Below are 12808 nucleotides of genomic sequence, written 5' to 3' on the forward strand. Positions count from 1 at the left end.
CCCAGGTATAGCTCCAGGAGCCATCTTGTGACATTAGGAAGAAAGCCATGCACTATAAAAGATGAAACAGAAAGAAGGATCCAGGTCCCTGATGATATTGTGGAGTTACCAAAATGATGTTAGACTATCTTTAAGTCTGTTTATATGAAAGAATAAAGCCTAAGTCACTATGACTCTATTATACGGAGCCTAATGTAATTCCCAACTTATATATTTATTTACTACGGAACTTCTTTAAAAATAAACAAAACATTACAGATAAAACTGAAACCCCCAATATAGCCCTTCCTAATCTAATTCTCCTCTACAGCTCCCCCCAAAAAATCACTATCCTAAAATTATTAGTGTTTCTTTATCTTGGAACATGTTTTTATACATTTACTATTAATGTATTAAAAAGTGAATATAAATAGTATTGTTTTCCATGTATTGAAACTTTATATAAATTGTATCATACTCAACATAACCTTCTATAACTTGCTTTTAGACTTAGTGTTAAGTTTTTTGAGAGATGCATGAGAAACGTAGTTTTTTTTTAGTTCACTAATTTTCACTAAGGCTAAGTAATGGATTGTATGCATATGTCATAAATCATTTATCCATTTTCCTTTGATGAACATTCAGATTTGTAAAAGCCTTTCTATTACATCTCCTTGTCCACATGTTCAAGTGTTTCACTAGGGTAGTGGTCTGCAAATTAGGGTCTGCGTACCGCTAAGGTATGCACAATTTTAGCAGAAATACACAGGAATCGACTTCCAGATACTCAAATTCTATATATACTCTTTCATAGCTTTGCTCAATTTCTCTTTTCAAATAGTCCTTCCCCCCATTATTCAAAAGAAAGGCCTACTGTTCATACACATAAAATTTTACTATGGTGTATTCTCCCCAGATGTAAAAACTTTTAGGTCATCAAAAAAAGAAACAACATGAAATACTGTCTCAGTGAAGCCTCCTCTAGGTTAACCAAGACACTCATTAACTCACAGTAGGGTTTCCTGTATCATATTTCTGATAAGTGTGAAGTATAGCATTTAGAAATGGGGTATTTTTGGCCCTTGTTAGGATGCTCTGAATAAAAATGTTTGTAAAGCAGGACACTATAACTGATATAAATTTTTGTTTCATTATTTGGCCTCTTCTATTCCTTGATTATTTTCAAAGAAGTCACTGCCCTTGTGGGATGATCTAGCAAGGGTCAAGTGAATACTGAGAAAGAATATTTATATGAAAAGTGGCAGCAATTCTTTTCAACTATTCTTAACATTCATCCCTATTATATGTCACTCACTAAAAAGAAAAGGAAATTCAAACAGCTAAAAAAATTCTGAAGTCCAGGTTGGTAACGTTGATTATTTTAATAGTAAGAGGGTATCACAGAATAAAGATATCCTTCTAAATGCAATTCCCTCCACAGAGCTTCCTGAAAACCACCAATAAGGAAAGAAAACAAAAATCACCCATTACCTATGCCTACAATGTAACTTGGAAACAGAGATACTACAAATTTCAATTTTCTTGTTAGTGGGAAAATAAACACCAGATGTCAGCAGAGTGTTCCAGAGATATCTAAGCAAAGAATCTGAGGCTGCAGAAAGAGTGAAAAGTGTAGTATGGTCTTAATGGTGGTGAAACAATATTAATGGTAAACACCATATAATGTCATCCAGGGTCTTCCTTCCAGAGGGAAAGGACCTACTCTGAGTAGGGAAATACTGAGAGAAAAATCTGAAACTTAGTGGATCACAGCACTGCCTTCTGGATATTTTAAACACAAGAGCTTGGAAACCGTACTGAATCACAGGTTACAGCATAGGGAAGGCACTATTTCTTGGGTGAAGGAGGACTCTTAGAGAGTGAGATGGCTCTCATAGGTTTGGTGGCAAAGAGAAGAAGTGGCTAAAAGCAAGGGGTCCAATAAAATTATAAATTAAGAAATAATTCAGAGGAGATAGACCAAAAAAAAGTACTATTAATTAAAGAAACTGCATTTCACTGTAGGAATAGAAGAGGAAACATTTAACATGAGATCAATGGTCTAGGAAAACACACCAAAAATAAACACCAACAAGAAAAATAAAAAAGAACTCAGCATCCATACAAGTTACAACAGAAAAAGAAAATGAAAATCAAAACTTTTCAGGAGGCTTCCCTGGTGGCGCAGTGGTTAAGAATCTGCCTGTCAGTGCAGGGGAGACGGGTTCGAGCCCTGATCTGGGAAGATCCCACATGCCGCGGAGCAACTAAGCCCGTGAGCCACAACTACTGAGCCTGCGCGTCTGGAGCCTGTGCTCCACAACAAGAGAGGCCGCGATAGTGAGAGACCCGCGCACCGCGATGAAGAGTGGCCCCCGCTCGCCGCAACTGGAGAAAGCCCTCGCACAGAAACGAAGACCCAACACAGCCAAAAATAAATAAATAAATAAATTTATTAAAAAAAAAAAAAACTTTTCAGGAGTTGAAAACACAAAACAACCAAGCCCCAGCCAAGAAACAGAAGAAAATTAACAAAATACTGTAACATTAATTAAATATAATTAAGTAAGCAAGTGTGGCTATGAAAGAACATCACAATTCAGAAACTGAAAAGCTCAGAATGGATACAGACAACAAAAGAAGATGTGAAATAGAAACTGATCATATTCAGAAAAGCTATTTTAAAAAACCAATAAAATTATCTCAGAAATGAAGACTATTATAAGGTCCCCATGGAAGACAGAAATACGACCAAGGTGTACTAAGAGAGAGGACAGAATGAGAAAAGTAAAATAAAGAAAGTGAAGGAAGATGAAGATAAAGGTAAACAGGATGAGAGACAGTGATAAATATAAAAGACTGACAAAGAAGAGTAATGTAGGTTTCACTGGATCCTTAAAAAAAGAAAAATGAAAGAATGGATTTGACCTAAAATGGCCAATTCTAAGATATATCCTAGTAAAACAAGCAAACAGAAAATGATGAATACAGTAAATTAATCTAAAATAGTATGTCAAAACTGAGACCAAATACATCAATCATATGAATAAAGTACTTATTTACATAGATAAATATAATTATTTTCATTAAAAATGAGACTTTTTAATATAGCTGAATATAACTCCTAACAGACTGACCCTCAGCCAGATAACTATAAACTCTGGACAAAATATGAAAAATAATTACTGGAAGGCACTGCAGAGTAAACAAAACAGGTAGATTATGAATGGCAGTCGATCCTTAAAAGACAGGAATGGTACAGGTGGTTTCCCATTTTTTCAATGGCTGTTAGCCTTGGATGACCACACGTGACATAGCACAGTCTGACAAAAAATCCAAAGTTTTTATAACCTGAAGCACCATGTTACAGAGACAACCATAGGTGCTAAAAAGTGAAGAGTGAATCGCAACAATGTGAGAGAAAGAGAGGGACTTTCAAACGCTACATATAAGCTCTGCCTGAATCTCCTGCAGACCTCTAAACAAAGCATACATAGGTGAGACTGTAAGCATCTCAGCCAGGTATAAGAACTGAACAGCACAAAAAAGTTTGCTGTTTGTGTCCAACCAAGTTAACTGCCTGTTATTAAAAACAAAAACAGGCTACCTCTTTCAAGATGGTGGCATAGGAGGCTCCTGAACTCACCTCCTCCTATGGACACATCAAATCTATAGCTACATATAGAAAAATTTCCTCTGAAACAAATCCAGAGGATGAGTGACTCCTACACATCAGGTGAACAAGAAAAAATCCACATCATAAATGGTAAGAGTTAGAAACTAACACATCGTAAAACAACTATACCCCAATAAAAAAAAAAATGGTAAGAGAAGGGGAATTCCCTTGCAGTCCAGTGGTTACGACTCTGCGCTTCCACTGCAGGGGCACAAGTTCGCTCCCTGGTCAGGGAATTAAGATCCTGCAAGCCACACGGCATGACAAAAAAATAAGTAAATAAATAAATGAAATTCTGAAAAATGGTAAGAGAGAGCAAACTCACAGATATAGAGAACAAACTAGTGGTTATAAGTGGGAGAGGGAAGGGGGAGAGGCAAAATAGGAGTAGGGGATTAAGAGCTACAAACTACTATGTAAAAAATAAATAAGCTACAAGGATATATTGTACAGCACAGGGAATATAGCCAATATTTTGTAATAACTATAAATGGAGTATAATCTATAAAAATTTTGGATCACTATGTTGTACAACTGAAACTAATATTGTAAATCAACTAAACCTCAATTTAAAAAATGGTAAGACTCCAATAAAGAAGTTAAAAAGATAAAAAAATGAAAATAAAAAAACAGTTGCATTTAAAAAATAAATAAATAAAAATAAAAATAAATAAATAAATAAATAATGGTAAGAGAGGCTGAGACACAAATCTCACCATAAACCCCAACCCTGGCAAGGTGGCACACAACCAGGAGGGAACTCACAACTCTCAGCTTCTCCCTGAGGGGCAATGGGTTTGGACCCCACATCCAGCACCCAAACTTTTAAGACATCCACCTGAGAGAAGGGACCCCAAAACATCTAGCTTTGAAAGCCAACAGTGCTTGCATCTGTGAGATCTATAAGACTATACGGCAAATAAAGAGACAGTTTTTAAAGGGCTCGCATGGACTCACCATACCTAACCCCCCAGGGCCCAGCAGAGGCAGCAGACTGAAACCAGTCTTCTTGGTGAAAGAGGACGATTTGCTTATTTTGACAGCTGCAGCCTTAGGGGCAGGCTTCTAACTTAACACACATCAAGGGGCCGATGCCAATACTCTCTAGAGACCAGGGAGGTCATCAGCAGGTACTATCTTCACACTCTCCCTCTGCCTTGCTCCAGGTCACTGGTATTTCCCAGAAAGAGTTTGTGTATATCTCTGGCACCCCAGATCTTGTGGGTGCAGCCCAGGGCATGACTCTTGAACACCTGGTTTGGTGGCCAGTGGAGCTTGTGTTCATGATTTCTTCAAGAGGAGGGGAGCAAACAAAGAAACAGTTCTTAACTGGCTATCACGCCAAGCCACAGTGCAAAGGGAGCAGACCAAAACACCCATTGCCCAGGATCCACCTGAAACAGGTATATTTGCATACTTTAAAAGCTGCTGCCAGAGGGTCCAGCTTACTCTCAGCCTGCATCTAGGTGCTGACTGATATCCTTCCCTTTGGACACTAACAGATCTTGGCATACCCTCAACTACTGGAAGCCACTAAGAACAAATCAGGCTGCTTGAACAATTACAAACGTTTGAGAGAAAACTAAGAGCAAGGGCAGGGTTTAATGACAAGGTTCATCTCTTACACAAGACCACTCCTTTAAGACTGGAAGAGGGGTTTCTTTATCTATTGCATACAAACCAACACAGAGAGTCAAGGAAAATGAAGAAAGAGAGGAATATGTTCCAATTGAAAAAACAAGACAAAACCTCAGAAAAAGACCTTAATGAAATGGAGATAAGTGGTTTACCTGATAAAGAGTTAAAAATAATGGTAATAAAGGGAGGCGGAGTCAAGATGGCAGTGTGGGAAGACGTGAAGTTAGCGTCTCCCCACAACAAGGGCACCTGCCGGCCACTCGTGGGGGACTCTGAGGCCCAAGGAGCTGGGAGGAATCCCAAAGTGAACTGGTAGGATGTAGAGGGACTGAGGAAGAAGGAAAAGTGGAGGCAACACAAGATTGGCACGCCTGACGCCAGGCAGATCAGGAGAGGTAGGCAGGAGAGACTCTCCGGGAAGAGTGGGAGAGGAGTGGAGGGAGACTGCCCCACCCACTCAGGCCTGGGGAGCCTGCTGAGCTCCCAGGCCAGTTCCCTGCCCTCCAAAGCCCCCTTCAGGGCACATGGGTCCTTGGGGGCACAGGAGGGAGGCCAGGGAGATCAGGAGAGGCAGGCGGGAGGGCCCCTCCGAGACCGGAGGAGCAGGAGAAGAGAGGAGGGCGATTGCTCTGCCCACTCAAGCCCAGAAAGCCTGCTGCGCTCCCAGGTGAGGTCCTCTGCCCTATGAGACCAGGGGTGGGGGGGCATGCCTGGGCCCCTTCTGTTCCTTGAGCCTAAGCCCCACCCCCCAAGCCCCTAGGGCCTTTTCTAGCCCTGTGGGTCCTAAGCATAGGCCCCACCACCCCCAAACCTCACACTTGCTTAGGCCCCACCCTCCACAGCCAAGGCCTTTTCCACATTTTTATTATGTTTTTCTTTTCCCTCACCCTCTTTTTCACTATTGTGGTACTGATGTACATTCCGGTTGCTGATTCATCATATTTTTATTTTTATATTCTTTCTAACATATCTGTTAGTTTCCTAGTCTAATTTTATTTTTTACTTTGTTATTGTTCCTTTTTTTTTTTTCCACCCCACACATCTTGCGGGATCTTGGTTCACGAGCCGGGGGTCGGGCCAAAGCTCCTGTCGTGGGAGCTCCAAGTCCGAACCACTGGACTAACAGAGAACCTCAGACCCCAGAGAATATTCATCAGAGTGACGTCTCACAGAGTTCCTCATTTCAGCACCAAGACCCAGCTCTACACAATAGCCTACAAACTCCAGTGTTGGAAGCCTCAGGCCAAACAGCCAGTAAGACAGGAACACAATCCCACTCATAAAAAAAAAAAAAAAAAAAAAAATTAGATGGCAAAAAAATATGTCACAGATGAAGGAGCAAGGTAAAAACCTAGAAGGCCAAATAAATGAAGAGGAAATAGGCAACCTACCTGAAAAAGAATTCAGAGTAATGATAGTAAAGATGATCCAGAATCTCGGAAATAGAATGGAGGCACGGATTGAGAAAATACAAGAAATGTTTAACAAAGATCTAGAAGAACTAAAGAACAAACAAACAGAGATGAACAACACAATAACTGAAATGAAAAATACACTAGAAGGAATCAATAACAGAATAACTGAGGCAGAAGAACGAGTAAGTGAGCCAGAAGACAAAATGGTGGAAATAACTGCCGAGGAGCAGAATAAAGAAAAAAGAATGAAAAGAATTGAAGACAATCTCAGACACATCTGGGACAACACTAGATGCACCAGTATTCAAATTATAGGGGTCCCAGAAGAAAAACAGAAAAAGAAAGGGTCTGAGAAAATACTTGAAGAGGTTATAGTCAAAAACTTCCTTAACATGGGAAAGGAAATAGTCACCCAAGTCCAGGAAGCGGAGAGAATCCCATACAGGATAAACCCTCAGAAAGACACATATTAATCAAACTAACAAAAATTAAATTCGAAGAAAAAACACTAAAAGCAGCAAGGGAAAAACAAAAAATAACATACAAAGGAATCCCCAAAAGGTTATCAGCTGATTTTTCAGCGGAAACTCTGCAGGCCAGAAGGGAGTGGCAGGATATACTTAAAGTGATGAAAGAGAAAAACCTAGAACCAAGATTACTCTACCCAGCAAGGATCTCATTCAGATTTGATGGAGAAGTTAAAAGCTTTTCAGACAAGCAAAAGCTAAGAGAATTCAGCACCACCAAACCAGCTTTACAACAAATGCCAAAGAAACTTCTCTAGGTGGGAAACACAAGAGAAGAAAAGGACCCACAAAAACAAATCCAAAACAATTAAGAAAATGGTAATAGGAACATACATATCGATAATAACCTTGAATGTAAATGGATTAAATGCCCCAACCAAAAGACACAGACTGGCTGAATGGATACAAAAACAAGACCCATATATATGCTGTCTACAAGAGACCCACTTCAGACCTAGGGACACATACAGACTGAAAGTGAAGGGATGCAAAAAGATATTCCATGCAAATGGAAATCAAAAGAAAGCTGGATTAGCAATACTCACATCAGATAAAACAGACTTTAAAATAAAGACTGTTACAAGAGATAAGGAAGGACACTACATAATGATCAAGGGATCAATCCAAGAAGAAGATATAACAATTATAAATGTTTATGCACCCAACACAGGAGCATCTCAATACATAAGGCAAATGCTAACAACCATGAAAGGAGAAATTAACAGTAACACAATGATAGTAGGGACTTTAACACCCCATTCACACCAATGGACAGATCATCCAAAATGAAAATAAATAAGGAAACACAAGCTTTAAATGACACACTAGACCAGACAGATTTAACTGGTATTTATAGAACATTCCACCCAAAAGTGGAAGAATACAATTTCTTCTCAAGTGCACAAGGAACATTCTACAGGAGAGATCACATCTTAGGCCACAGATCAAGCCTCAGAAAATTTAAGAAAATTGAAATCATATCAAGCATCTTTTCTGACCACAACGCTATGAGACTGGAAATCAATTACAGGAAAAAAACTGTAAAAAACACAAATACATGGAGGCAAAACAGTGCACTACTAAATAACCAAGAGATCACTGAAGAAATCAAAGAAGAAATTTAAAAATACATAGAAACAAATGACAATGAAAACACGATGACCCAAAACCTATGGGACGCCGCAGCAAAAGCAGTTCTAAGAGGAAAGTTTATAGCAATTCAACATCACCTCAAGAAACAAGAAAAATCTCAAATAAACAATCTAACCCTTCACTTAAAACAACTAGAGAAAGAAGAACAAAGAAAACCCAAAGTCAGTAGAAGGAAAGAAATCATAAAGATCAGAGCAGAAATAAACGAAATAGAAACAAAAACAACAATAGCAAAGATCAATAAAACTAAAAGCTGGTTCTTTGAGAAGACAAACAAAATTGATAAACCCTAAGCCAGACTCATCAAAAAAAAAGGGAGAGGATGCAAATCAATATAATTAGAAATGAAAAAGGAGAAATCACGACTGACACTGCAGAAATACAAAGGATTATAAGAGCCTACCACAAACAACTATATGCCAATAAAATGGACAACCACGAAGAAATTGACAAATTCTTGGAAAGGTACAATTTTCCAAGATTGAACCAGGAAAAATTAGAAAATATAAACAGACCTATCACAAGTAATGAAATTGAAACCATAATTAAAAATCTTCCAACAAACAAAAGTCCAGGACCAGATGGCTTCACAGGCAAATTCTATCAAACATTTAGAGAAGAGCTAACATCAATCCTTCTCAAACTCTTCCAAAAAATTGCAGAGGGAGAAACACTCCCAAATTCATTCTACAAAGCCACCATCACCCTGATACCAAAACCAGAAAAAGATATCACAAAAAAAGAAAATTATAGGCCAATATCACTGATAAACAGAGATGCAAAAATCCTGAACAAAATACTAGCAAACAATCCAACAGCACATTAAAAGGATCATACACCATGATCAAGTGGGATTTATCCCAGGGATGCAAGGATTCTTCAATATATGCAAATCAATCAATGTGATACACCATATTAACAAGTTGAAAAATAAAAACCATATGATCATCTCAATAGATGCAGAAAAAGCTTTTGACAAAATTCAACACCCATTTATGATAAAAACTCTCCAGAAAATGGGCATAGAGGGAACCTACCTCAACATAATAAAGGCCATATATGACAAACCCACAGCAAGCATCATACTCCAGGGTGAAAAACTGAAAGCATTTCCACTAAGATCAGGAACAAGACAAGGATATCCACTCTCGCCACTCTTTATTCAACACAGTTTTGGAAGTCCTAGCCACAGCAATCAGACAAGAAAAAGAAATAAAAGGAATACAAATTGGGAAAGAAGAAGTAAAACTGTCACTGTTTTTCCGATGACATGATACTATACATAGAAAATCCTAAAGATGCCACCAGAAAACTACTAGAACTAATCAATGAATTTGGTAAGGTTGCAGGATACAAAATTAATGCACAAAAATCTCTGGCATTCCTATACACCAACAACAAGAAATCAGAAAGAGAAATTAAGGAAACACTCCCATTTACCACTGCAACAAAAAGAATAAAATACCTAGGAATAAACCTACCTAAGGAGGCAAAAGATGTGTACTAAGAAAACTATAAAACACTGATGAAAGAAATCAAGGATGACATAAACAGATGGAGAAATATACTATGTTCTTGGATTGGAAGAATCAATATTGTGAAAATGACTATACTACCCAAAGCAATCTACAGATTCAATGCAATCCCTATCAAACTACCAGTGGCATTCTTCACAGAATAAGAACAAAAATTTTTACAATTTGTATGGAAACACAAAAGATCCCAAACAGCCAACGCAATCTTGAGAAAGAAAAATGAAGTTGGAGGAATCAGGCTCTCCGACTTCAAACCATACCAGCTACAGTAATCAAGACAGTATGGTACTGGCAGAAAAATAGAAACATAGATCAATGGTACAGGATAGAATGCCCAGAGTTAAATGCACGCACATATGGGCACCTAATTTACGACAAAGGAGGCAAGAACATACAATGGAGAAAAGACAGCCTCTTCACTCAGTGGTGCTGGGAAAACTGGACAGCTACACGTAAAAGAATGAAATTAGAACACTACCTAACACCATACGCAAAAATAAACTCCAAATGGATTAAAGACTTAAATGTAAGACCAGACACTGTAAAACTCTTCAAAAAAACATCCTTTTTTCCAACCACAACAATATGAAACTAAAAATCAATAACAAGAAGCAAACTGGAAAATTCACAAATATGCACAGACTAAGCAACACACTGCTGAATAACCAATGGATCAAAGAAGAAATCAACCAAAAAGATCTTGAGGGAAATAAAATGAAAATACAACATACCAAAACTTAAAGGATGAAGCAAAAGCAGTTCTAAGAGGAAAGCTCATAGCAATAAAAGCGTAAATTAATTAACAAGAGAGAACTCAAACAACCTCATTATATATACCTCAAGGAACTAGAAAGAGGAACAAATGAAGCCCAAAGTCAGTAGAAGGAAAAAAATAACAAAGATCAAGGGGAAACAAATGAAATAGAGACTAAAAAGACAATAGAAAAGGTCAATAAAACTAAGAGCTGGTTTTTTGAAAAGATAAACAAAATAGATAAACCTTTAAGTAGACTCACCAAGAAAAAGAGAAGACTCAAAATCATAAATGAAAGAGGAGGTGTTACAACTGATACAACAGAAATACAAAGGACCTTGAGAAACTACTTTGAACAGCTCTACACTAACTAATTGGGACAACCTGGAAGAAATGGATAAGTCCCTAGAAACATACAACCTACCAAGAGTGAATCAAGAAGACACAGAAAATCTGAATAGAGCAATTACTAGGAAGGAGACTGAATCAGTCATTCAAAACCTCCCAACAAAAAGTCCAGGACCACAGGGCTTCACTGGTAAATTCAACCACACATTAAAGAAAAATTAGTAACAATCCTTCCCAAACTCTTCCAAAAATTTTAAGAGGAGGGAATACTTCCAAACTCATTTTACTATCCCAGCATTACACTGATACCAAAACCAGACCAAAAAAACTACAAGAAAAGAAAAGCACAGACCAATATCCTTGATGAACACAAATGTGAAAATCCTCAACAAACTACTAGCAAACCAAATTCTACAATACATTAAAAAGATCACAAACCATGATCAAGTGGGATTTATCCCTGGAATGCAAGGATGGTCAAACACTTGCAAATTATTCAATGTGATGCACCACATTAAAAAAATAAAGGGAAAAAAATCATATGATCATTTCAACACATGCAGAAAAACCATCTGAGAAAATTCAACATCCATTCATGATCAAAAATTCTCAACGGACTTCCCCGGTGGCACAGTGGTTAAGAATCCACCTGCAATGCAGGGGACATGGGTTCAAGACCTGGTCCTGGAGGATCCCACAGGCCATGGAGCAACTAAGCCCATGCGCCACCACTACTGAGCCTGCGTGCCACAACTATTGAAGCCCGCATGCCTAGAGCCCATGCTCCGCAACAAGAGAAGCCACCACAATGAGAAGCCCGTGAACTGCAACGAAGAGTAGCCCCCGCTCACCCCAACTAGAGAAAGCCCGTGTGCAGCAACGAAGACCCAATGCAGCCATAAATAATAAATAAATAAATAAATAAATAAAAATTTTTTAAAAACTCTCAACAAGTGAGTATAGATGAAACATGCTTCAACATAAAAAAGGCCATATATGCCAAGCCCACAACTAACATCATACTCAATGACGAAAAACTCAATGATTTTCTTCTGTGATCAGGAACAAGACAAGTATGCCCATTCTCATCACTTTTATTCAATATAGCACTAGAAGTCCTAGCCAGAGCAATTAGGCAACAAAAAGAAATGAAAGGCAGCCAAATTGGAAAGGAAGAAGTAAAACTATCTCTATTTGCAGATGCCATGATCTTTTTTTTTTTCACTGAAGTATAATTAATTTACAATACTGTGTTAGTTTCTGGTGTACAGCGAACTGATTCAATTATACATATATTCAGTTATATATGTATACATATTTTTTTCTTTTTCATATTCTTTTCCATTATAGTTTATTACAAGATATTGAATATAGTTTCCTGTGCTATACAGTAGAATCTTGTTGTTTATTTTATATATAATTTCTATCTGCTAATCCCAAACTCCTAATTTATCTCTCTCCCTGTTTCCCTTCAGTAAACATAAATTTGTTTCCTATGTCTGTTTCTGTTTTGTAAATAAGTTCATTTGTATCATATTTTAGATTCTACACATAAGTGATATCATATATTTGCCTTTCTTTGTCTTACTTCACTTAGTATGATAATCTCTGTGTCCATACATGTTGCTGCAAATGCCATTATTTTATTCTTTTTTTATGGCTGAGTATTATTCCATTGTTTGTGTGTGTGTGCGTGTGTGTGTGTGTGTGCGTGTACACACATATCACACCTTCTTTATCCATTATCTGTCAATGAACATTTAGGCTGCTTCCATGTCTTGGCT

General features: G+C 37.9%; 1 protein-coding gene across 1 annotated transcript in view; it reads right to left on the bottom strand.

The window, feature by feature from the left end:
• Window positions 1-12808, bottom strand: part of LOC309623693 (prolyl 4-hydroxylase subunit alpha-2-like) — a 121955-nt gene that overhangs the window by 101111 nt on the left and 8036 nt on the right. The gene's annotated exons all lie outside the window — the stretch shown is intronic.

This window comes from Balaenoptera borealis (assembly GCF_965194805.1).
Source record: "Balaenoptera borealis genome assembly, chromosome: 2".
NCBI classification, from domain to species: domain Eukaryota; kingdom Metazoa; phylum Chordata; class Mammalia; order Artiodactyla; family Balaenopteridae; genus Balaenoptera; species Balaenoptera borealis.